Source organism: Pinus tabuliformis, chromosome 3_2, assembly GCF_031772625.1.
Source record: "Pinus tabuliformis cultivar Carrire ecotype Pingquan chromosome 3_2, CPIR1, whole genome shotgun sequence".
In the NCBI taxonomy this organism is placed as follows: domain Eukaryota; kingdom Viridiplantae; phylum Streptophyta; class Pinopsida; order Pinales; family Pinaceae; genus Pinus; species Pinus tabuliformis.
The window spans coordinates 188970487-188993540 of NC_142302.1; the positions used below are offsets into that span (position 1 = coordinate 188970487).

Genomic DNA, 23054 nt, shown 5'->3' on the forward strand with positions numbered 1-23054 from the left:
AATGGTCATGTCATAGCATTGTCCCAATTTGCATGTCATTGAAGGTCTTTTCCAAGGGCTCAAACAATCTTTAACATGCATCCACAAATTCCACAAGCACTCATTATAATGTGTACAACAAAAGTTCACCATAACATTCAATACATGTACAACCAAATATCTAAGGGACTAACTTAGAAAAATAAGAGACTCAAGTATACAAGACCCTTACAGAAATCAAATATTTCTTAAGCCAACCAAAAGCAAGTCTTCATTTAATGCCCATCCAAACACAGATCCAAATAACAAATACACAAGGAGCATCCACCATATAGTCATTCTTGTGTTGAAGTCCAATTTCCTATTGACTGTTGTTTACCAACCTACAACAAAGATAAATTGGAACATTCACTAAAGAAAGAGTTTGGCTCTTTTCAACCCTCCAGAACTTATTCAATACCACCCCCTCATCAAAGTATTTGCTTTGGTTATCCTTCTTGCAAGAAACAATTGGCATCTTTAAACTACTATTTGGCAGAATTATTCTCAACATGCTCAGTTCAATCTTCAGGAAATTTCAATCTCAACTGTTGCATTCCCAATAGAAATAGCCATTTAAACAAACAAGAAATTGCACCTTAAATACTAAAGTACTACTAGGATATAATTTTGCAAACAAGTCAAATACAACCGTTGCAAGCATGCGATTAAGCCAGCCTTGTTAGTTTTGCCATTTTGACCAAAACAATAAGTGAAAATGCTCATTTTGAAGAGAAATGATATTGAGTAATAAATGTAGGCATGCTCTTTACTCCAGCTACCCATTTCAAACCATCAAGCTAAGAAAAGGTAATCCATTCAGGTTGTGCATTTGACCGCAACATAGCTCCACTATTAAATATGCAGTTTGACTCAACACAATTTGAATACAGATCTCCATACATCAAAATACTTGTTTCTCTAAAATCCTTGCAGGCATTTAAAACTTGAACCAAAAAAAAAAAAACAAAATCAAAATCAAGTTTCACATTCACAACTCAAATTGCAAAATGTCCATCCAATTTACAAATTGGACCTATTGTGGTACATGCTAGATCCTTTCCCAGAATCAAAACAATATTTACTACCGTTTATAGATATTTCCTTGGCCTCCATTTATTCCATTCCAGTATCCAATCTCAAGAACCAGCTGAGACAGGAAAAACACACATTTTTGTCAATAGCTCTGCTTTGGTACAGAGACTTGCAGACTAATAAATCATCCACCCTCTTTAATATTGCTTAAAGAACAAGAAACAACTTGTAATAGGAACTTATACACCTATATTTAAGATAGACGTTTCACAAAGCATACTAATTGAAATGAAATTTTGGCATCTATGTTCAATATTTTGAACTTTACCTCAGACCAGACTTGTATTTATATACTCAAAAGAGAGCATTAGTTTAAGCTGATATGTTCAATAGTGGTCCATTTACAAAACCATTTGCAGTAAGAAGATTTTATTGGTAGCAACCTTCTTGGAATTCCATGTTTTTAGCTAATTTCAAGCTATGTCGGAATGAATGTCATATTCCCAAATAATTTGAAAGTGGTAATGATATTAGCATTATATTGAAGAGTACAGTAAGCCTGATGCTAAAAGCTCGGTCCAAGAGGGAGTATGTTTTCATTTTGTTTGTCATTCAACATTAACCACCAAACCTTCCACATACTTGGCACAAAGGCATTTGCTTGGAAAGAGACAGCAGTCATAATAAATTGAAGCTGAAGAGCTAGTTGACACGCAATTAACAAAGCAGAAATCACTTCCAAAGAGTAAGAGATATTCACTCTCTGATGAAGGTATTCAATTACCAATAGCTCTAATGAACAAGTAGAAAAACATGCTCTGCCAAAGAAATAAAGCAGGAGCAAGTTTAATCTGAGGGAAATATTTATACCAAGTAAATCAAACCATAACCAGGGCTATCTGTGAACTTTCTTCAAAGCATATTTGGCAAACATACTGTCAATCTTTGAGTCAGATTGATTGTGTTTCAAATTCAATGAAGATGGTAAAACTCTGCCACCTTTTTGATTTTTCGTGGGGTCTACATTGTCAAGATCGTTTGTGAGAATAAAACCATCCAGTACATCAGAATTTTTGTTCATACTTGGTTCAACATTGTCGAGATCATTTGTCAGAGTGAAGCCCTCTGGTATATCTAGGCCATTGCCTTCAGAAGCCGGCACAAAACATGAGGTGCCAGTTTGCTGTCCAGAACAGGAGAGTAAATTATTTGAAGGCGCAGAATTGTGAGGAACTGATGCCATTGAGCAAGTAGGCTCTAAATTTGAACATGTAGTTTCCTTCATATTAGCTGATTGTTTCTTTGATTGTCTTTTCTTTGTTGACTTCCCACGTTGAATAAAATCGTCATCTTCAGTAAAATCCATATCCGAGTCAAATACAGCATCTCGTCTCCTTTTGGACGACAGTGTGATGTATTCATCACTAACAAGTGTATCCAACGCCGCTACACTCTTGCCTGTGTTTTGAAATTCATTTGCTACAGATGAAATGGTTTCAAGCAATCGTGCACCATATTTGTTAACCTTCACCCTGCATAAGTGCCAGTGGGCAAGTTAAGACAACAAAATTTCCAACAGATCAACAGCATTGTTGAAACCTACAGGAAATGCCATATCGACATAACTTGATGAAACCTGAGGAACAAACAGTAGCCTTTGTCAAGAATCTTACTTTCCAATACCATTTATTTCCAGCAATTCCTCTGTTGTTCTAGGTACCCTTTTGCTGATCTGCTGCAGGACAGCATTCCTAAGTTCAGATTTAGAGCATGTGTTAGTTGCATAGCTAAGACAGGACTTTACCTCGAAATGGACAGGTGTTGATTTAATTCATTGAATTGACAAAATATCCATAACCAGGTGCAAAACAATAGCATCCAAACATAAATAATGGAAAGACAACTTTTGAAAAAGGCACAATTCTCAATCAAGATTATTACAAGTACAGTCAATCAACAATACAGACCCCAAAATATGATAAGGCATGAGATTTCCTCCAGCTTCATTGACAAGTAGCGTTCGTAGGTGACGTAAGGCAGCATAAAGCTTGCTGGATAGGGCCTGCAACCATGACCAGATAACAAATTTTTCATACTTTCATACAAAGCCAACAGAACTGAAGACCCCAAGGAACTTTAAAGGGGGTAACAGATTATAAGCTTACTGGATCAACTTGCGAATGAAGAGGAGGTAACCCATCCTCAACTAGGGAATTCATATTTGTTGTAGGCAAGTCAAATTTCTTTAACGCTGTATCAGATTTCTCCTGCTTATCCACCTTCTTGGAGGCAGCAAATCTGTATCAAAAAGGTTAACAATTTCATCTCAGAAAACTTGTTTACAGCCAAACATGAAAAAATGAAAGCTATTAAAACCACTGGATCGAACAACAGCCATTCACTGAAACACCATAATTTCACTAACGTATGTATGAGCAGAAATGAAAGCCCAACAAACCAAATTGACTTGAACTGCAATCTTCTCAAATGTGCTACTGAGATAAGAGAAACTGAATAAAAATTATGACTTATAATAAATCTGAGGGCAGACATGGGAAGCCTCAGAATATTGAAATGCAAAAATGGACAGAACTCCAAGAAAACCAGTGCACAGACTACCAGTTTATCTATGTGCATGCTGCTATCAACTTGTATACTTATTATGCCACTTCTATTCAAAAGAAACGGCCACAATTTCTAAGATGGCCAACATGTCTCCTACAAGTGTTTTAAAAATCAGTCACAACACAGAAGCTGTCAGTTGCCAAAAGTTGTTGCCCAGTTGAAGTTCCCGGAAACTGGTTGAAATTCTGGGAGGCTGACTTGGTGTGGAGGGAAGTTCTGGTCTTGGTCTAGAGTGAAGAGTTTCAAACAATACTATTGAAAGGAAAAATTTCTTGACTGGGTTTTCCCCTCGAGGGGGGTTTTGCCCTAGCATAGTGCCTACATCTGATGTCTATTGTTTTATGTGTTGCTGCTTCAGTAATTGCTTGATAAACTAAAGGAAAAAGGATATAAAAGATCGTACTAATAAGAAACATCACAAGTAATTATCAAGAATAAGAAAATCTTTCTGCCTTTCTGATTTTCTAACAAACCAGGTGAGTCAATGTCCAATTCAGCTCATTCATTACCAAACCGGTCCAACTATGCTGAGTCTGTACCTACTCGGTCAAGTCAATCAATTTCCTCTCTGAGGCACACAGTCTGAGGAACAACTCACTTCAAAAAAAAATTACATAAAACCTAAATTCTATACCCTGAACCCTAAAAAATCTATTTGCATTTGTTGATTTGGGGTAGCATCAGATATGCTCTAGCCATGAAAATTGGTGGAGAGTCTAAAGCACATGAAATCTCCAAGACCCAAAAATGGTTTGGGCAAATTCTACCTAGTTAAGTAGATATTAAAATAATTAATATTTTTAATGGAGTTCCTAAGTTTAAACCTAGGAAAAATAAAACATTAATGGGTATTGATATAAAACTAGGTTAGAAGGTTCCAAATGACATGGATCAAGCCAAATCTAATCTTAGTCGTTGATTAGAGATGTAATCTCGGTCGTTGAAGGACCAACAGGAAAAGTATAAGAGGAGGCCTGAGAGTAAGTTGGAGAACACACTGGAGTGATCAGTCATTCGATTTTCTAGAGCAGGGTTTGCTAAGAGAAGTCGAATCAGTGATCAGTTTGCAGCAAGGGGCATTGAGTACGGAACAGAGAGGCAAAAATAGTGCTGAGAGACAAGCATAGAAGCAGAGAGAGGCAGACGTTGAGCCAAAGGGAACACACAGAGCCCAACAAAGACAGCGCAGAGGCCAGAAGGGCTTGCGTCATCCACACAGAGGCTGCAGGAGTGACGCAGAGGGCCGTAAAGGTTGCGGAGTGCCTCAGAGGGCTGACACAGAGGGTTTCGGGCTGATGCTGAGGCCAGAGAGGCTAACGCTAAGCTTCATAAGTTGCTGGTGAGGGTTTCGTGGGGCATATTTTCTAAATATCTTCTTCCGAATAGAGAGGTATTACTGCCAGATTATTTTCTCTGTCAGGTGAGCGGGTTTGGCACCCAGTTGTACTCAAGAATAGACTGCATAATAAAATAACCCTCAAAATTGTTGCACCGGTTTTCCCGCATTGGGTTTTTCCGGGGACGAGTTGTCCAAAAATAACGGTGTCACTTGTGTGTTTGCTATTTCTTTCAACTATTGATCTGGATTCTGTAGATGGTTGAGACTGTATTGTGTTTATTTCGATATTTATATGTTTAAATAACTTGTTCGTAATTAACAAGTAGGAGAAATAAACTAGAGAATACAGATAAAATTTCTATAGGGTAATACTTAAAAATTTCAACAACATTACACCTCTCATTTAGCATTTCTAAGATATTGGAGTTTTTGAAACAGCATCCAAGAGTTGTGATTTAGAGTAAGCTTGGAACTTGTTTGGCAATCCTCATGGGCTGTTTGCGGTGGATCCAAGCGGAGAATGGGTAGAGGAGATTCACCCGGCAGAGTTCAATCCTAATTATAATATTTATGACTTTGAGTGGATTGATTTGGACTCGGATCCACCAGTAGTAGGCATAGCACTAGCCTTGGAAAGCACTAGCTATTTATCCACTGCTTCTACTTGTACTACTACTACAGTTCCAGATGCCCCTGAGGAATCTGACAAGTCCAAGGACTACTAGCCAAAGGATAATTTTGTAGCTCATACCAAGGATCCCATTTTCAGCAGTGGTGATGTCAATGATGATTGATCATGTTGTCGGAGATATTACTGGGCCAGTAGCCTGTAGCATGTTGTTTTTTGGACACTGGAGGCCATTTAGTGCCTCATTGATTATCTAAACTGTTTCAGATATGTATTGAACTTGGAGCCATTTTGATATATTCAAATTTCACCCTTACATATTATATACATGACCAGAATTTGCATATTTTGTCTCTAATGGTATGGAATCATTAAAATATATAATTTTTCATTAGAATTTTATCATTTTATGTAGTTTTTTAGTAAACTGAGTCAAATATCAAACCCGTCTGATTCCAAGCTGAATCCAAGTCGAGTCCAAGTGAAACCTCGACAAATTCTAAGACTAAGCCTGAGTTAAAGCATTGTACATTTCTCAGTTGTTGCAATCCAGTTAAGATAACTCAATTTGCATCTTATACAAGTAAATGTACATCCAGAAGACTTACCTTTTCCCATCAGTATGAGTAGTTCTACTAAGAAACTGCATGACATAAACAGTTCGTTCACAGATAAATCTTCAGTTGTAAAGACAATCCTTGGTTACGTAAAAAGAATTGCTTACAAGAAACTAAAGTCCCAAATTACTTTGTCAAGATCCATTCTATGTGACCACATCATAGCAAAACAGAAATTTCACAGCATCAGAAAATTACCAGGACTGAAAGCATCTATACCACAGGTATAATATTATTGCAACAAGTTAGGGCTAGGAAATGATTCACAAGCAGTCAAACCTCTACCTTTATTACCTAGGGTCTGAACCAGGCTGCCAAGATCGAAAGAAACTCAACCTCTTACAAACCCAACTGGAGGAGTTGAGGAAGGCATTCTAAATCCTAAGTTGAAAATGCTCACCTCTTTCAAACACATAGCAAGATCTAGAGTAGACCACTTGCAGTACAATATTATCATTTTATTATAATTGGGTGCACTATGAACTCTCATGCCAGCACGATGGAATTGCGAAAATGCAATAGAAAGTGTGCCAAAAGCTTGATAACAACCACTTCAATTACAGCCAGCATATTCATGAGAACCCAAAAGGAAGGAGAGAGAGAACAGGCCCTGTTGACCATTTTAACAAAGTATAAGTTGGTAACTTTGTACATCTGCTGGGCACAGAAAGCTGGACAAACATAGCAATCACTGTCACTGCAGAATTATTAAAGTTAGAAGAAATAGTCATAGCTTAGGAGTCAGTTAAGACATCCCACTAGACCTTTTTTATCTCAGACCAAATAAGATACCACTCATGTTAACCGCAATGAAGCATCAACTTGAGGTCATAGTGATAAAATATGTGATGCCAAAAATCACAGAAAAATTTAGCACCAAGGACGAAGGGAGCAATAGCTCTCAAGATTACCTCAGGTACGTTTGCATGATTACTGCTAGAATTGAACCAGACAATAAAAATTACAAAAAGGCCAAATTAGAATCACGAAGAATGGACATCCCGGATGTAAAATCAATCATCTTCATTCACCGCTTTAAAATTCAACAAGCTAACAAAATTTCACACATGTTCTGCAATGCTTGGCTTGAGAGCTATTCTAATGCTGTTAGTGTTTACGAAATTAAACAAAGTCTTCAACTACCTAACCATCTAAGTGCTATTCCTGAATCCTAACAACTAAACAGATATCATTATTGGATCTTATCTCTAATGTGTTAGAATAGCTAATTAACTCCTACATGTAGAGTTGTCTAAAATTAGAGACTCAGTTAACTGAGTCAAGTCCAGTCAAGTTGAGTCAAGTCAAGCTAAGTCATATTTTGAATAAATTCGAATTTAGTGTGTGGCTGCATGTCAAATTATTTAAGGCGAGTCACTAGTCGGAAAAAGTTTAAATACCCCTCACCGGGTTCATTGCATTCATCAAGTTTGTGTGATTAATAGAAGAAACGCAGCTCGTGTGTGTTTTGTGTGTTAAATTTGTGTTTTATCTCCTCTGCCTTACCAACAAATTGGTATCGGAGCCGAGGAAGGATCACAATATCCATAGAGCCATCAGAGCCAGTGAAGAAGAGGGCCAAGTGAAGAAAATCAGTCATTGTTTCAGATTGCAAAATTGTCGAATAATTTTTGAAAATTCCAAACCAGAATCCTATTGCAGCAATTGGAAATTATTCTTCTAATTGTTAATTTAATTTAACAATTTATTCACTGTTTGCTACAACAAACATTGAATAAATCACACTGCAACCTACAGAAATAAAACTGCGGAAGAATAAATGATTGGAGAAATGCTAGCACGCACATAAAATAACACAATTATTTTTGGAAAATAGTCCCCGGAAAAAACCCAACTTGGGAAAACCGGTGCAACAACTTAGGGTTTTATTATCATGCAATAGTGAAATAATCTGAGTACAACTAGATGCCGAAACTGGAAATTCTACAAAGAAATACTCGCAATAATCTGGAGAGGAATTTTCCTCACCCCATAGGCAATCTCCTGACACAACTTACCTTCAAAATTTCGGCCCTCTGAGCCTCTGCACAGCTCTGTGTAGCTGGCTAGACGTCTAACCTTGGACTGGACTCTAATGTTGTTCTGCCTTATGCTAACTAGAAGGACGCTTCTCCAGCATTTTGGGACTCCTTCTCGACCTCTAGATTTGAAAACGTCAATCTCTCCCAGCAAATCGACTTCTCCTCTAGAGGCTATTGTGTTGCCCCAACGTTAGCCTCTCTGTGTCTCTCTTGCCTCTCTACAAATGCACTCACTGAATCTGGAAACCTTCCTCCAACTTCACTGTCTCTGCCCCTCTCTCACTGCTTCGATCTCACTAGCTCTCTCTCCGACAACTAACTGCTGCAACTCAGGAAATCGATTTTCTCATGAAAATCGAACTGCTCAAGTGTACTCTCCAAGTGCCATCAATTTCTTCTTATAATCATCTGTTGGGACTCCAACGGCCAATATTAAAGCTTAATCAATGGCTAGGATTAACTAGAAGTTAAATTGTGTGAGTTTCTAAAACACTCACACCTTGACTTAATTAATTCTGATTAATTAACCATATTCCCTAAGTTTCGACTTAAGAAATATTTAAAAATTGGTTAATAATCTAATTAAGTCATTTCTTGGCGAAACTTCCAGAAACGATTTCTGGGTTTTGGAGATCTCATGTATTCTAGCCTCTCCACAAAATTTTGTGGCCAGAACACATCCAATGCTACAAATACTAACATTCCCTCTTAGCAAGGAATGTGTTCTAGTGCTCTACTATACATCCCGTGGTAGCACCGTGTCTCTACATCATCTCCTGTCACGCAACTGATGTCTGGCCATATTTCCCACCAACCACTACGCAACTCTGATATACACTACATCTGTGTTGCTGCTGACCCTGTTGAACTGTTGCCAACTCTACATCTGCACTACAACTCCCTCTCATCTGTTGCTGCCACTGCAACATCTGCAATTGAAAAGCATCCTAAATACCAAATCCTCTGCGATCACTATGATGCAACTGTCTCCCGAGACACTAAGGAATTTGCATTGTTGTTGATTCCACACTATTGCCAACTCTGCACTTCACTCCTCAACATCTGACCGCTACTAGACTTTGCATCTGTCACTCTAGCATCTGACTGCATCTACTGCCACTCCTGCTACTGAATATTGTGGGCCCTCGTAGGAAGGTATTGAGACTTCCTCAAGGATCTTGCCGATCTGTAGCACTCTTGGGTACAACACCAAGTCACTCCACCTCACTCCTAGAGGTATGTCAACAAACATGGAGAAGTCTGATCTACTCATATTGTTGTTGCTACTTCTCTACTGATGCTTCTGCACTGCTATTGCAACTACTGCAATAAAGAGTCTGATCTCCTCAAATCCTGAAGTACTAGCTTCCATAGAGTTGCTCCCTCTGAATCTACACTCCCTTTGAGTCTCAATTTCCCTATGGGAATCTCTCTGCTCCCCCTGGCTACTCGCACTATTCTCCTACACTAGAAATTGAACTGAATAGTTCTGCACTAGCAATATTCTGGCTAGAACTGCACTTGCAACCTGGAACTGGGCAATTCGCATTGCCTGTGTCATTGCATCTAGCTCTATAATTGTCTCCCGGGTATTGGCTGCAACTAGATTTGCAATCATCTAATGACAAATTGTGTCTACCGATATTGAACCTACTACTATGATACTATGGGCTATTGTAGCAAAGGTGATGGTCCTGCTACAACAATCTAGAATTGATCTGGCTAATCTCCTTATTGGAACTGCAATAGACCCTGCCCATTTGGCACACCGGAGTCTCATACTCCTCCACCTGGATCTGGTGCCCCACTATCTCCTTTCAAGCCTAGTCGCTGGCTAGGACCCTTCCTTTCTTTGCAACTCACACTAGACAACTTGCACTTCCTTTGGCAACTGGAAGTCGACCTGCTACCCAGATCTGCATTTTGGATAACTCGCACGGCCTCCTCTTACGGTCATCCCTGCAAAGCTGAAAAATCTGTGAGACTCAAAACTGGAGAAAATAAATCTGAAAATCTCCCTCTTTGCCACATCTCGGTTGTTGGATCTACTACTTGTACTCCCTTCTGGAGTGAGAAGATATGCTCACAACCACTGCCAATCTGCGATTGGAAAAAATTAGATCTCTAAAACTCGAGATCCCCTGAGAGAAATTTTCCCTTTGTTGTGTGTGCTTCTTCTCTCTTCCACTCAATGTTGGTTTTACTCTAGCAAATTGTTGTAAAACCCTCTGTGTCCAACTAGAGATCTGCCCAACGAAAAATGAGTTGCTTCCTCTGCCTCTAAAATCACTCGATCTAGAAGAATCAAATTTTTTTGCCCCTCTCAAAAAAATCGAATCTCCTCAAGAAATTCAGCGTTTTGGCAAAGGTACTGCACTGCCCCTGGGAATTTTGATCTGCTTCTCACACTGAACAACGAAATTCCTTCTCTCTTCGCCTCTGAGCTCTCTGTCTGATCAATTTCACTCTGATACCATGTGAAAATTCCAAACCGAAATCCTATTGCAACAACTGGAAATTATTCTCCTAATTGTTAATTCAATTTAACAATTTATTTACTGTTTGCTTCAACAAATATTGAATAAATCACACTGCAACCTACACAAATAAAACTGCAGAAGAATAAACGTTGGAAGAAATGATAGCACACACAAATAAAATAACACAATTTTTTTTGGACAATAGTCCCCGGAAAAACCCAACTTGGGAAAACTGGTGCAACAGTTGAGGGTTTTATTATTATGCAACAACGAAATAATCTGAGTACAACTGGAAGTCAAAACTAGCAATCATACAAAGAAATACTCGCAATAATCTGGAGAGGAATTTTCCTCACCCCACAAGAAATCTCTCGACACAACTTGCCTTTGGAATTTCGGCCCTCTGAGCCTCTATGCCACTCTGCATAGTTGGTTGGACGTCTAGCCTCGTATTGGACTTTGATAAAGTTGTTCTACCTTTCGCTGACTAGAAAGGTGCTTCTTCGACACTCTAGGACTCCTTCCTAACCTCTAGAACTGAAAACATCAATCTCTCCCAACAAATCGACTTTGCTTCTAGAGGTTATTGCGCTGCCCCAACATCAGCCACTCTATGGCTCTCTTGCCTCTCTGCAAATGAACTCACCGGATCTGGAAACCTTCCTCCGACTTCACTATCTCTGCCCCTCTTTCAGTGCTTCGATCTCACTAGCTCTCTCTCGACAACTGACTACTGCAACTCAGGAAATCGATTTGCTCATGAAAATCAAACTACTCAAGTGTACTCTCCAAGTGCCATCAATTTCTTCTTCTAATCCTCTATTAGGACTCCAATGGCCAAGATTAAAGCTTAATCAATGGCTAGGATTAACTAGAAGTCGATCCGTGTGAGTTTCTAGAACATTCATACCTTGACTTGATTAATTCTGATTAATTAACCATATCCCCTAAGTTTAGACTTAAGAAATATTTAGAAACTGGTTAATAATCTAATTAAGCCATTTCCAAGGGGAATTTCCAAAAACGATTTCTGAGTTTTGGAGATCTCATGTAGTCTAGCCTCTCCACAAAATTTCATGGCTAGAACACATTTGATGCTACAAAAACTAACATAATTAAGGTGTGTTGCAAAATTGTGGGATAATTAAGGTATATTGATCAACACACCTCCCCTCTGTGGTAAACTACGTTGAAATGGGGCAAACTTATAATTCTTTATCTTTTAGCATATCAACGCACCTCCACCCTGTCGAAAACTACGTTGACGAAGTCTTTGAGCAAATTAAAGGTCAATTGTGGGCTTGAGTTTTTTATTAAAAGGCTAAGCTCTAAATTGTTTCAAAGTCACGTGGGGAGTCCAAAGAACACGTGGTTGTTATTCATAAAAGTGATTTGTTGAGATCGTTTTTTTAAAAGGCTTATGCACACTTTTTTAACATTAAAGTGATTTGTGGAGTTATTTTATTATAGAGGTGTTATATGTTAAGTGAAGTACTTTAATATGAGTGATTATTTTTTATAAAGATGTTCCAATAGACTCATAAAGTTTACAAAGGGATTTTTTTAAAGTCTTTTTATAATAAAAGGTTTTTTGAAAGGACTTTAAAAAAGGATTTATTACATTAAGTTTATTAAAAGGAATTTTAGGGTTTTCTTTATAATTTGAAGAGAAGGTTTTTTTAAGATGGCTTCATCTAGCTTCCAACCATAGTTTCCTCCTTTCACAGGGAAGGATTATGATGTGTGGGTCATTAAGATAGAGACCACGTTAAAGGCTCATGATGTGTGGGATTATGTCTAGTTTGGGTTTTCAAAACCTAAGAATGAAGTAGAAGAACGAACCCTTACTAATGCAAAGAGGGAACTATGGAAGAAAGAAAAAAAATGAATACACAAGTGTTGGAGTTTATCCAGCAGGGAGTGGACCGAGCAGTGTTCCAGAAATTATGATCATGTATTTAGCGAAGACAGCATGGGAGACAATGGTGACAAGCTATGAAGGTATGGCCAAAGTCAATATTGTTAAGTTGTAGAACACTAGAAGAGATTATGAAAGTCTACAGATGAAGGAGACCTAGGACATCGATTCATTTATGAATTGGGTCATGATTGTAGTAAATCAGTTAAAAATTTATGTTGATGATATTAAAGATCAAACAATGGTTGAGAAGTTCCTCAAATCTTTGTCTACCCAATTTGACGTTGTGGTTGCAGCCATCAAAAAAGCCAAGGATTTGGAAACGCTAACAGTTGATGAGTTGATGGGATCACTTCTATCCCATGGGGCAAGGATAGACAGAAATAAGGATTCCACTTTGGAAACCACTTTTAAAAGCCAGGTTTCTATTTCAAGAGACAGAGGTAGGTAGAGGTAGATTGAGAGGTAAAGGACGAGGTGGAAGAAATGGTGGTCAGAGAGATGGCCAAGAAGAGCAGGAATATGAAAGTGGAAACAATAGCAGAAGCTTCAACAACAATCAAAGAGTTGATAAATCCAATGTGAGGTGTTATTGTTGCAATAAATTTGGTCACTATGCCCTTGCTTGCAGGAATAAGATATCTGATCAAGGAAACTAGAGAGCTAATGTCACTACAAAGAATACTAACTTCATGCTCCTAGCTTTCCATACAATGCATGAACCTTCTGATAATGTGTGGCTATTAGACAGTGGTTGCAATAACCACGTGACAAGCAAGAAGAATTTGGTTGCGAATTTGGATCAATCTGTGAAGACAGAGGTAAACATGGGGATTGACAAGACTGTGGATGTAGATGGCAAAGGAGTGGTCAACACTCTGACCAAGCAAGGGGAGACGAAGACAACCTCAAAGGTATATTACGTCCCTGGTCTCAAACATAATTTAATAAGTGTTGTTCAATTGACGCATTAAGGATACAAAGTTATTTTTCAAGGACAAGAGTGTGTTATACATGAAAAGCCCCAAAGCAAGCAGCTGATAGCAAAGGTGCAGATGATGAGGAAAAGACTCTTTCCTCTAGTTATGAATTATAGTGATCAGGTCAGTTCTTTTATAGTTGCATGTTCTAATGATTATTGGTTATGGCACTTTTAGTTTGGACACTTGCCCTTTTCTGGTTTAAGATCATTGTAGTAGAAACAGATAGTTAGAGGATTACCTCCCATAAAAGAACCTGCTAGTGCTTGTGTGTGTTGAATCTTGCGAAAGCAACACCGTGAAAGATTTCCAAAGGGAGTTGCATACATAGCAAAGTAACCCCTTGACCTAGTGCATACAGACTTGTGTGGACCTATGAGGACACAATCAATTAGTCGAAGTTGTTACTTCCTCACTTTCATTGATGATTATAGCTGCAAGACATGGGGTTACTTCTTGAAGCAAAAGTCTGAAACTTTTGAAAAATTCAAAGAATTCAAAGCCTTAGTGGAGAGCCATAGTGATCGTCGGATCAAGGTATTGAGGTCAGATCGTGGTGGAGAATATGATTTAAAGGCATTCCATGTATGCATCAAACAACATGGAATCAAAAGACAATTTACAACCAAGTACACACCACAACAGAATGGTGTAGAAGAGAGAAAGAACAGGACAATTATGAACATCGCAAGGGGCATGTTGAAAGGAAGAAACTTGTCTAATGAGTATTGGGAAGAAGCAATTGCATGTGTTGTTTATGTGATAAACAAATCTCCTACAAAGAGTGTGATGAACAGAGTACTAGAAGAAGCATGGTCAAGTATGTCTTGCAGTGTATCTCATCTCAGAGTGTTTGGATGTGTAGCTTATGCACATGTGCCTAAAGAGATAAGAGGTAAGTTGGATGATAAAAGTGAAAAATGCATATTTACTAGTTATAGTGAGCAATCAAAAGCTTACAAATTGTATAACCCTGTCACCAAGAAGACCATAATTAGCAAAGATATTCTATTCAAAGAACAAGAATCTTGGAATGGTAGTATAGATAAAATAGTTGATGCACAAGTGCCACTGATGGAAGAAGATGATGTAGCATAAAGGAGATGCAAGAATCACAGCAGAAGACACCAAACAGAGTCACGCCAGCAAGGATTCCAAGATTTTCTAGGCAGCATGGATCTTCAAGCAAATCAATAGATCGGAATTATCCTAGCATTCAATCAACTGATGAATCAAACAATGGTAAGAGAAAAATGAAAAGTATGAAAGATATTCATGATGATTTGGATGTTAGTTCAAATTTTGCATTGTTGTCATCCCAACCTTCTTCATTTGAAGAAGCAATCAGAGATGAAAATTGGGTGAAAGCCGTCGATGAAGAAATTGAAGCTATTGAAAAGAATGATACATGGGATTTGGTTGATTTGCCAAAGGATAAAAATCTCATTGGTGTAAAATGGGTGTACAAGACAAAGTTGAATGAGAAAGGTGAAATTGACAGATTTAAAGCAAGACTTGTAGCAAAAGGATTCCCATAGCAACCGGGAATAGACTTTGGAGAAATGTTTGCTCCGGTAGCCAAATTGGATATTGTAAGAGCATTTCTAGCCACAACAGCTCAAAACAAGTGAAAAGTATATCAGACGGATGTGAAATCAGCCTTCTTGAATGGAATTCTAGAAGAAGAAATTTATGTGCAACAACCTCCAGGATATGAAGTTGAAGGACAAGAAGATAAAGTTTACAGGTTGAAGAAAGCATTCTGTTGGGCCGCCAAATTAGCATACACTTTCACTCCATTTTCACCTTTGTCCTCATTTTGTAACATCATTTCATCACATTATCATTATATTTCCATTACCATATGGGTTCATATTTTCATTTTCCAAAGTTATTTATTTTATGTATTTAAAGTGAATTTATGACTAAAAGTTAGAAAAATAACATGTATTTGCTTATACCTAAAGGTGGAATGAGTTTGGTGACATGTGTAAGTGATTTGAAAGGTTCCAAAACAGTGAACACTCTTATGTGGCCGCCAAGACTCAAATTCGAATTCTCTTGAAGATTCGAAGGAGATTTGGGATAGGGGTCAAGCATATCTCATGGAGAAAAATCACGGATAAAGGAATATGTGTCTCATATTGGTTGTAACCATATGAAGGATTTGTGGATCTAGGAGGGATTAGTGGATCTTCATTAATGAGTTAGCTGCTTATTCTTTTGTATAAATAGGAGTACCTCCTCCATCCCAAAGGAAGGACACTTGGAGCATGTATCCTAACTTATGATGGAATAGAATAAAGTTTTCTTTCTACAATTTTAGATATAAATTGTCTTAATGTAGTATATGAATTTATGGAATAGTTTATCACTTTGTTCTTAAGAGAATTGAGCTCACTCTAAAAGGATCAAAGAAACATTTTATTGCATTATAGATTTTATTTTCATTTAATTACTTAGATGTTTGAAGATTTTTCTATTTTAATGAATGAATTTTAGTTTAACTCTTATCAACATATGAAAAGACAAACAAGGGTCTAAGTTAGCCTCTCTTCCATTTGATATGAGTAATAATTGAAATTCATTCTCTTTTTCTAGTCTCAAGTTATTTATGAATTCTTGATTTTTGATGCTTATGAATGAATTTTAGTTGAGTTCTAATCAGCATATGAGGGAACAAGAGTCTAAGTTAAGCTCTCCTTCTATTTGGTTTGAACAATAACTAAAGTTCATTTCCTTTTCTTTATTTCAAGTTATCTTTGAGTTTATGCAATGGTAATGTTGTTACAATAGAACTATGAAGAAGGAAAACCAGTGCCTCCTAAGTTTTGAGCCTCTTCTCTTGCTTTCTATACATCACATACTGTTGCTCTTGAGTTTCTCTTCTTGAGGACAGTACTGTGGGGAAGGACAACAAGGACCTCCCGAATTGAGAGCCTCTTCATTTGCTTGCTTCATCTTGAACTAGGAAACTTTTTAGTTTTAGAAGTTATTTGTAATATGCATTTCCATTCTAAACAAACCTCCTACAATAGTCTCATCTGAGGTCCCATATATTTTGGTTTGCTTCTAAGTTTACGAAAACCCCGGGTTGACAAATTAAATGACATGGATTTAACAGACAATTAAAACACCCAACACACTCTATGGACTCAAGCAAGCGCCTGGAACTTGGTATAGCAGAATTGACAACTACATGATCAACAATGGATTTTGCAGAAGCAACATTGAGCCTACTTTGTACACAAAAGTAAATGAGCATGGACAAATTTTGATTATTTTCTTATATGTTGATGACATGATTTTCACAGGTGATCTTGAGTTAGATGAATTCAAAGCAGCCAGGAAGAGAGAATTTGAGATGACAGATCTCGAACTTATGAAATATTTTCTTGGCATAGAAGTTGAACAATCTGAAGAAAAAGAAAAAATGAATTTTTATTTGCCAAAATAAATATGCCAAAGATTTGATGAAAAGATTCAGGATGGAAAATTACAAATTTGCCCCTACACTAGTTGTAACAGGTACTAAGTTAAGCAAGGATGATGAAGGATCAGATGTCAATCCAACTCTATTCAAAATATTGGTTAGCAGCCTCATGTATCTCACAGCGACAAGGCCGGATATTATGCACGGAATGAGTTTGATTTCTAGATTTATGGAGACTCCAAAAGGCACACATTGGATAGGAGGAAAAACAATTCTGAGATACATAGCAAGAACTAGAGATTGTGGCATAATGTCTGCAAGCACAAAAAAGAAAGATTTGATTGGATAGACAGATAGTGATCTTGCAGGCAATTTGGAATATGGATGATAGGAATAGCACTTTTGGTTATGTATTCCATCTTGGTTTAGGTGTGATTTCATGGGCATCCAAGAAGCAGCCTATTCTGACACTTTTGTCAGCAGAAGCAAAATATGTTGCAGCAACATCAACAGCATGTCAAGCAGTGTGGTTAAGAAGAGTATTAGATGGACTCAAGCAGAAACAATAAGGACCAACAACAATATATTGTGACAACGCCTCAGCGATTGCACTATCCAAGAATAGTGTGTTTAATCAAAAGAGCAAGCATATTGATACTAGACATCATTTTATTAGAGAACTTGTGAGCAATGGAGAAGTTCACTTGAAGCCTTCTAAATCTAGTGATCAACTGGCTGATATATTTACTAAGTCGTTAGAAAAAGATGTGTTTGAGTTTATCCAAATTTATAGAGTATATCCAACCAGCATTTCGCTTGCTCAATAAAGCTCCAAGACAAGAGAAATAGCCCAAATCCATAGATCAAAATTCATCCATCTCCAAAAATATCCAGCAAGTAAACTGAAAAAGTGCTAAAATTCTCTATGATTAGAGAAATCCCAAGTCAAGTGATGATACAAATGAATGTATCTAACATCTATATATAGCCTCCTAAGGAGTTCGAATTATGAATTTTCTTTAATTAACTGCTCGGGACTCAAAGGACAAGAGCATGATGTGTATAATATGGCAGTGGTTACCACTTTTGAGATAGGGCAGTTCATTGTCCTCCAGGGGTTGGGACAATCATGGGTTCCTGAATGATAGAGGAGGCTTATCTAGGGCCTATGGAAGCAAGGTGATGGCCATGGATGGAGTAGAGCTCTTGTGTAGACTTTTGCCCTTATGCTAATTATTTTTGTCCTAACCATCTTTTGCATTTTGTGGTACAATTTCAGGTTAAGTGTGGCTATTTATGCTTTTCACTTTCTCTTTTAATTGCTTCAACCTTCAGGGCATCATTCTAGGCCCAGCCTAAGGTGGGGGCAAGGAGATAGGGAGGCTAGCCCTATGTGGACCCAGAATGGAAATGTGGACCCGGGTGGACCGAAGGAGGACTCATCTTCCCATTCATTACTTAGATTCTTAGGGTCTTCATGATTCTCGATGAAGGCTTCCTATTGAATGCTCAATGTGGGGCATACTTGAAAATGTGTCAGAAAGCCATCAACAAACTCCTCAATAGATGAGATGCTCGTAGGTTCATGATTTTGCAACCATTAGTTATGGTCATAGAGGGAACTAAAGAATAACAACATAAGGACATGTTGGTGGACCACTTCCTCCTTTGAAGTATGTGCATTAAATTTTTCCACATGGTCAAATGTGGAGCTTGGATCACCATCAAACACGGGCATCCCATATAGCATCCTTCCCGCGACATGATTAGGTTGTCCCTAAACGCCCAACAAAATCCCTGCTCCACAACCAACTCCTCCAAGAGCAACGTATTCCTCTTTCGCGTCCCACCTGTTATCCGTGCTCCACGAATTCACTACATAAACTTCCCAAACAGATCTAAAGGGAAGCAAAACACCTCCTAGGGTTGGCACTCTAAGTCCACTTAAGGTAGGGTGAGATTCTCTCTTGAAAATCTCGAACGCTCAACAGCACATGCAGACTTGGCTCACAGCTCAAGCATGCTAGTCAAGAGTAAATGTTCAAATGATCAAAGATGCCCAAGAATGAGTGCCTCCTCTTTTGTCATTGAGCCTCCAATTTCCCCCATGTGGGACCCATCCATCGATTTCCTCACTTTCCCTCCAAGAGTGTGTATTTCCAAGAGGAGAGTGTATTCCCTTTTGAGGGTGGCCCCCACCGTCCACTAGCCATCTGATTTTCTCCCTTTCTCCTATGTTGGGTCTTTACTTTACCTCAAAACTCCAAGTGGGGTCCCACAACCCACTTTTCCTAAGTATTAGTCTCAAATATGACAAAAATGACAAAATTGATATTTCCCCTTAGCATTGTTAGTAAGGGGGAATATCACAATCCTCCTGCCAAAATGTTTCTCGTCCTCAAGCAATGTTGGATGTTAAAGAATCTGCTCACCCTCCTAAGTGGCATCCTCCTCAAGTAGGTTCTTCCACCTGACCAAAAACTCCCTGATGATCCTACTCCTCAACCTCCTCTTCCTGTTTCCCAAGATGGCCTCAAGCTCTAAAACCAGATGCCCATCATCATCTAATGGAGGCAGCTCCGGAACTGTTGGCATAGTACCTTCTTTAGGCACGATACATGGAATACATTGTGCACTTGACTTCTGGGTGGAAGCTCTAACTCGTAGGCCACCTCACTGACCCTCCTGGTGACTTAGTAAGAACCATAAAACTGTGGTTGCAACTTCTCAGCCCGCCCCTTTCTGCTTCAGCATTGACTGTCAATAAGGTTGCAAGCGCAAAAAGTCTAGGTCCCCCACCTCAAAGTGTCTCTCCACCCTGTGCCCATCTGCATACATCTTCTGTTGGTTTTGGGTTGTCTGTAAGTTATCCTTGAGAGCCTTGAGAATGTCTTGGCTCTCCTAGATCCAATCTATGGCCCTCGGGGCTTGGTTGTCTCCAAAAAAAAATGTCAACAAAAGATAAAGCATCATAACCATATAGAGTGTGGAAAGGTGACATACCAATGGACATGTGATAGGTCATATTGTAGCAATACTCCCCCAAGTGTAGCCATCTCACCCATGCACGTTGTCGCCCTGTCACATAGTTCTGCAAGTAACCCTCCAACCACTTGTTGACAATCTCAGTTTTCCCGTCAATCTAGGGGGTGGGAACAAGTGTTGGGTGTAAGCTCTGTGTACACTAGCCTAAAAAGCTTCGGCCAAAAAGCCCCCATGAAGCGGTTGTCCCTGTCACTCACTATGGTCTTAGGAAAACCATGCAACCTAAAAACCTCTCTGAAGATCAACTCTGCAACCTACGAAGCAAAGTACCTAGTGGGTATAGTGAAGAAGTGGACATACTTCATCAACCTGTCCACTACCACATATATGCAATCACAGCCTTGCCCCATTGGGAGACCTGTGATGAAGTCGATCACGATACTCTCCCATTTCTCCTCTGGAGTAGAGAGCGGTTGCAGCAACCCTATCGAATGAGTCAACTCCCCCTTGTTCCTTTGGCAGGCCTCGCACTCCTGAACATGCTTCAGCATGTCCCCCTTTAGCCATTCCATGAGAAACGCTCCCTAACTATCATGTAAGTCTTCAGGGACCCTTGGTGTCCAGACAATGGTGAAACATCTGTTGCGTGGAGGATTTTCTCCCTCACCTGAGAACCGAGAACCAAATAGATGCACCCCTTGTAATAAATAACATCTGCCATCACATGGTAGCACTCATCCCCATAAGTGCCCTCCAAAATCTCACACTCCTAACAATCTATGGAGTACTCCACCAATAGTTGTGCTTTCCAGTCATGACAAATGCTCATGAGGGAAAGTGTTGTGGACCTCTTGGATAAGGCATCCACCACCACATTGTCCTTTCCCCTGATATACTCTATATCAAAATTGTAGGCCTGAACTCTGCTGACCCACTTCTGTTGCTTGTCATTGAGGTCCTTCTACCCCAAAAAGTGGCGAAGACTATTGTGGTCAGTCTTCACTCTAAACCTGTTGCCCACTAAGCACTGTCGGAATTTGGCCAATGCATGCATAATGGCCAACATCTCCTTATTGTATATGGAATACGACCTCTCATGTGGAAGGATTTTATGGCTCTCAAAAGCGATGGGATGGTCATCTTATGATAGTACTACACCAACGCCTTCACCTGATGCATCACACTCCAAGGTGAATGGCCGAAGGAAATAGGGGAGGGCTAGCATTCAGCAACTACTCATCACCTCCTTGACATGTTCAAATGTTGCATGTGCCCTCTCTGTCCATGTGAAGACCCCCTTCTTAGTCAAGTCCACGAGGGAAGTTGCTAATTGTGAGAAGCCCTTTACGAACTTCCTGTAATACGTACATATGCCCACAAATCCCCTTAACTCAGTCACATTCTGAGGTACTAACCAATCTCGATGGCCCTAATATTCTCCTCATGCACCCTCACGCCATCCTCTCTAATAATATGCCCCAGATAGAGCATCTTCGTCAACCCGGACTCACACTTGGACTGCTTCGCATAGAACTGTTGCTCCTCTAAAATATGCAACACCACCTCCAAGTGTTGTAAATGCTCCTCCCAGGTCCTATTATAGATCAGAATATCATCGAATAATACCAGTACAAACTTTTGCAACTGCCCACGGAACACATGGTTCATGCAGCACTAGAAAGTGGTTAGTGTGTTGGTTATCCTGAAAGGCATAACCAAAAACTCGCAGTGCCCATAGTGATAGTTGAAAGTCATCTTGGGAATGTCCTGATCCCTCACTCGGATCTGGAGATACGCTGAATGCAAATCTATCTTAGAGAAGTACTTGGATACCCTCAACTCATCCATCAGCTCAAATATGCATGGAATGGGGTAGCGGTTCTTCAGGGTCTTTTTGTTGAGTGCTCAGTAATCTATAAACATATGTAGCGTCCCATCTTTCTTCTTCACTAGGACAATTGATGAAGCGAAGGGGCTAGAGCTAGGCCTAATGTGCTCAACTGTCAGCAACTCCTGAATGGCTCGCTAAATCTCATCCCTGTAGGCCTTGGGAAGTCTGTATGGAGTGGTAATAACATCTTGTACCCCCGACTCCATCTAAATCACGTGATCAAACCCCCTGTCAGGTGCCTGCCCTGTCGGCATGTCCCCAAACACTACAAGATATCTTTCTAAGATGGCATGTATGTCAACGTGTGGTGGTTTGGGTTGACCCCCAACCTTAGAAATGCTCAACTCCACTGCCCACTTAATGTCACCATGCCTCAGGTCAGCCTCCATCTTATGTGTTGAGACTATCTGTGGAGGGTAAGAATGCATGCCTCGTAGAACAACTAATTTTCCATCTGGCCCTATAAACTCCATCTCCAACTTCCTCCAATCAGTAGTGACCTGACCAAGAGAATAAAGCCACTGAACACCCATCACCACATTGGTGTCTTGTACATCCACCACGAAGAAATGGTTTGTCACTGAATAGTTCCCCATGGTCACTGTCAAAGCGGGAACATATCACGTACACTTGATGGTCTTGTCCCCTTACATAAGTACTGAGAATCTCTCAAACTCCCTGGTCGTCATACCCCTCCTCTGCACCATCTATGCATCGATGAAATTATCGATGGCCCCACTGTCCACGAAAACTAAGACATGATGTCCCTGCACGATGCCCTTGATCCTCAATCAAAAATTTGGGTACACACATAATGACGCAAGGACCCCTCCTGCTGGTGCAAAAGGGGCTCCCAATAGTGCTGGAGGTGGTGGTGGTCCCTGTGAAAATTGCAACCAGCTGAATCTACTTCATCTAGATTGTAAATCTCAGGAATCCTATTGCAACCAGCTGAATCTACTTCATCTAGATTGTAAATTAGGTTACAAACTTATTTCAAATTTCTTCATGAAATATCGAAGCAAATCACTGAAGCAGCCTACACCAAATTAAATATGATTAT

At 39.3% G+C, this 23054-nt stretch overlaps 1 pseudogene across 1 annotated transcript in view; it reads right to left on the reverse strand.

Annotated features, from left to right (window-relative positions):
* Nucleotides 1-1771: 1771 nt before the first annotated feature.
* The window catches only part of LOC149180408 (ATP-dependent DNA helicase Q-like 4A), a 280436-nt pseudogene continuing 259153 nt past the window's right edge, over nt 1772-23054 (reverse strand). The window contains exons 23-26 of the transcript XR_016256925.1: nt 3219-3351; nt 3021-3115; nt 2727-2804; nt 1772-2585 (exon numbers count right to left, since the gene is read on the reverse strand). The product of XR_016256925.1 is annotated as an ATP-dependent DNA helicase Q-like 4A (transcript). The remainder of the gene's footprint in view (nt 2586-2726; nt 2805-3020; nt 3116-3218; nt 3352-23054) is intronic.